Genomic DNA, 4,328 nt, shown 5'->3' with positions numbered 1-4,328 from the left:
TTGGTATGAGTTCCTTAGGGATTTCTTACTACATGATGGGTTTTGCATGGGTACTTGCCGATTCCACCCTTTTCACCAAGCGGGTTAAAGGGGGTGGCTTATTTATATGTCAAATATATGTTGATGATATTATCTTTGGTGGAACTAACCCCAATCATAACAAAGCTTTTGAGCTATTGATGACTAGGAAATTTGAGATGTCCATGATGGGAGAGTTGAAGTTCTTCCTAGGCTTCCAAGTGAGGCAACTTGCAAAAGGCACCTTCATATCTCAAGAAAAGTATGTGAAGGACATGCTCAAGAAATTCAACATGACCAATGCAAGTCCAATTGTGACGCCCCGAAACTGGTACCCTGAGGATTCCAGCGATCCCGCCGAAATCCACACGATATCGATTCTGAGATGCCCTCCGACACGACGTGCGCGACAAATCACACACGTGATGCCAGAGGAATTAACACGAGCGGTAACATTACAACAGGATTACAATAGAGCCCACAAGAAACATATATATTACAACAACGACTCCAACGAGTCAAGATACAAATATACAATACAAAGATCCAAATCATACAGAAGATCGAATACGTCCGAGTACGGACAAGATACAAATTGGACTAAGAGTCCGGAAGATAACCAGTGGCGTCCATAACCCTACCCAGGCCGAGCCGGAAGGGTAACCTTGCTAACGTCGTCTTCATCGAACATATCTTCATACCTGCCCGGTTATATCCCGTAGAAGCAGCAATAAGTACGGATTCATACTTAACAAGACTTCAAGACGTATAAGCATTCGTCAACCAGCCGTCCTTTGTACTTGAGGCACGCAGGGGACTTAGAGGACGCAAGAGGAACGTCATAGGCAATATGGTGGGGTTAAGCGGCAATGCGCAAGCACTAAAAACCTATAGAGACACTCTACAACATTCGTCTAATCAGAGAAGATGAGAGAGCGCATAAACTAACATTTCTATACTCTGCAAATATAACACAGCCGACGCTTTCCCCCTTCGCAAAGAAGTGCTTACAAAGGCACCCACACGGTTGTCAAGTTTTAACCATTTATTATTGAGTTTGTGCTAACTTACTACACCAGTTATTATTAATGAACAACAGGTGTAAGTTGTCTATGGTCGAGTCATACAGCTCCAAGTCGTCCATAACCGCGGACACGGCTTATCGATAAGATTATAATCCTGCAGGGGTGCCCAAATGTGCCCACACGCACGCTCAACCCACATACGACATGTGGATATCACGACACGCACTCTCCTTCACTACAACAATGTCCAGGAAGCCACCTAACTAAGTTAAACCCGTATCAGAGTCCGGCTGTGCTCCGAAGCGGACTCAGCTATTGCGACTGCGTGCTAGGTGGACAGTGCCCAGCGGGATGACCACTTCGCAGTGGCACCGCAACCTACGAACGTGCAAGAGACAACGGGGTACAAGGCCCCAAAAGTAACATCATATCATCTGACCACAAAGAAACAAGCTTGCACGCCCGAGAGAAACAAAACATTCAAACTAGTTGTGGCCACTGGACAAAGGTGTAGATTCCGGCAGTGGTCGAGGGGAGACCCGGTAAGCATACCCACGTGTGGTTAGAGCGCTCAGTCTCGGAACAGATAACAAGAACTCGGGGTCCTAAGATATTTAGGAAACACAAGTGAGCCGTCATAAAACGATCAGCTGACCCACCGATGCCTCCGCTAAACAAATGTCAACAACTAAAGTAACCATGATTCTTCCCAACATATAACCCGATAAGATAGCAGTAATGGTAACGAGATAAAACAGCACTAGCATGCACTACGACTCGTAAGGGCAGACTCGATAACCAAAAAATAGCCGTAGGAGGTGGTGGTGGCAATATGGGTTGCTTGAGGTAACAAGTGGAAAGGACACGTGACAAGAACGCAACTTAAGGATAGCATGAGGGAGAACGCAAAATAAAATAGGTGAGCGACTCCTGCAGGGACGGGAGTATAGGGGAAATGCTTGCCTGTTAAAGCTTGCCGAGGAACATCCGGAGAACTTGTCGTATCTCACAACACCACTTCATGATCCTATCCGAGAAGAAGCAAATGCTGGAACAAACAATGTATGCAAGTCTTACAACTACGGATAAAGAAGATCCAGCATGTTCATGATGATATGCATGACATGGCATAGATGGTGCAATGCATCTTATCCAATTTAATCGGAGTCGGAACCCCGAACACACAAATTAGGTTGGAGTTGTATTTTCTATCGTCAAATTTAAGGGTGGATTAGCATGGTACAACATGGCAAGGGTGCGCTACTTCAATATTAAACGGAGCCGGGAAACCATAGTCGGTATCCGAAATACTACGCATATATGTTAGGTGAACATGCACGACTATCAACGCGCGACATGATGCGAGATGCAAACAGATGAATGGATGGCATATTCATGTTAATCTCATTTTTCTGATCAATTTTCATATATAACATTTTTTATTTTGAATTACGGTTTGAAAGATATGAATTTTGCAAGGTTTAAACATTTTTCTGCAAAAACAAAAGAGAAAGGGACGGCTAGGGACGAACTGGCCGAAACGGCGATGGATAGCAGGATGCTGCACGCAGGCAACGTCTACACCAGGAGAGAAATGGGCCAAGGCCCAGTAGGCGTCGAATCTGGTGAAAAAGAACAAATAAACGTTGGTTAATTCACATCCCAAGGAAGTGAACTCAAGATCTGCTGGGCAAGTGACCAAAGGCCGAACCAGATGGGCTATGCGCCTGATGTTGTTTAGAAAGATGTGCGCAACCTTTTCAACAAGGTCGGCGCGGAAGATCTGGGAAGAGTCTGCCATGGCTGAGCTTGCAGACGAGTTTCGATCTGAGGCTTCCGAGCAAATCGGGATGCGTGCGTAGGTGCTGGAGATGCGCCTCCACTTGCTGGTCCTGATGGTGGCGGTTGTGGTATCGGAGAACCGCCGGAAGTTCGCCGGCGACGAGGTCCTGCGGGCAAAATGGCTGTCACCGTCGGCATCATGGACAAGATAGAGAGGAGGAGGATGAAAGGGTTCGGGAAGTGCGCCTTCTCACCCTGAAGCCGATGGCGTGGTCAGAAGAGGAGGAGGACGAAGGGCGGCGACGAAATCATCGCCGGAGCATGGCCAAATGGAGAAGGGAACGGCGACCGTGTGCTTGATTGAAGGGCTCCTGGCTCGATTCCTTTCACCACGAGGAAGAGGACAACGAGGCGCATCCGTCGGTGGCATCAGCTTAGCGAGGGGTGGCCTGACACGACGGCGCCATGGTGAGGTGGGGGTGCTCGGTAGGGTTTTCTCTCCCTCTGGTTTGCTTGCAGATGAAGAAGAAAAGGAAGCTAGGAGATAAGGTGGAGCGGGTGGGTGAGATTGGTGGTGGCGTCTTGATCCAGAGAAAAAGCGAGAGAGAGGGGGAGGTTCACATGGGAAAAGTGGAGGTGGGGAGAGGCACGGCGGGGGACCAAAGGGCTCACGCACTCTGGGTGCCACAAGACGACGATGGGGAGATATGTCTCCATGAACGAAGGGGTACGGGCTGTCTGGTGGGCTGCAGGGAAAAGAAGGTGGGCCGCCAGGATGGAGATAAAGAGAGAGGAGAGACGGGCCAGAGAGAGGTTGGTCTGGATAGAAAGAAAAGGAGAGAGCCCAGGTGAGAGGGTTAGGGTTTTAATTTTGGAGAACAAAATATTGGAGGGAGGGTTTAATAAAACCATATGAGAGGGAAAACAAAATATTTAGGGTTTATAAAATAGTTTTTATTTTATTTTGTGAAACCATGGATGATATGATATGATGCATATGACAAGATGATGCATAAAAGAAAAGAACAAGCAAATCTATTAGGGTACTATCCCGGGCCGTTACACCAATGAAGACACCCATGCTCGTAAAGGGGCAACTTGGCTCATGTGACGGTGAGAAGGATGTGGACATAAAGGTATACCACTCCATGATAGGATCCTTGCTCTACCTTTGTGCCTCTAGGCCGGATATCATGCTAAGTGTAGGGATGTGTGCTCGTTTTCAATCCGCTCCTAAGGAGAGCCATTTAATGGCGGTCAAACGGATTCTAAGATACCTTGTTCTCACTCCTACTCTCGGGCTATGGTATCCAAAGGGGTCAACCTTTGAACTCATTGGCTATTCGGATTCCGATTGGGCCGGTGATAAGGTTGACCGGAAGTCTACCTCCGGGGCTTGCCAATTTATTGGCCGGTCATTGGTGAGTTGGTCATCCAAGAAACAAAACTCCACCGCTCTATCCACCGCCGAAGCCGAATACATATCCGCGGCATCTTGTTGCA

At 47.6% G+C, this 4,328-nt stretch overlaps 1 long non-coding RNA gene across 1 annotated transcript; it reads right to left on the bottom strand.

Annotated features, from left to right (window-relative positions):
• Positions 1–482: 482 nt before the first annotated feature.
• Positions 483–3,404, bottom strand: LOC127298059 (uncharacterized). Its single transcript, XR_007849576.2, has 5 exons — positions 3,080–3,404; positions 2,755–2,992; positions 2,576–2,665; positions 2,007–2,091; positions 483–719 (listed from the first exon to the last, which is right to left on the bottom strand). It is a non-coding gene; the product is annotated as an uncharacterized lncRNA (long non-coding RNA).
• Between the last annotated feature and the right edge of the window lie 924 nt (positions 3,405–4,328).

This window comes from Lolium perenne, chromosome 7, assembly GCF_019359855.2.
Source record: "Lolium perenne isolate Kyuss_39 chromosome 7, Kyuss_2.0, whole genome shotgun sequence".
NCBI classification, from domain to species: domain Eukaryota; kingdom Viridiplantae; phylum Streptophyta; class Magnoliopsida; order Poales; family Poaceae; genus Lolium; species Lolium perenne.
The sequence above is the reverse complement of the archived record's forward strand: the minus strand, read 5'-3'. Positions and strand labels throughout refer to the sequence as shown.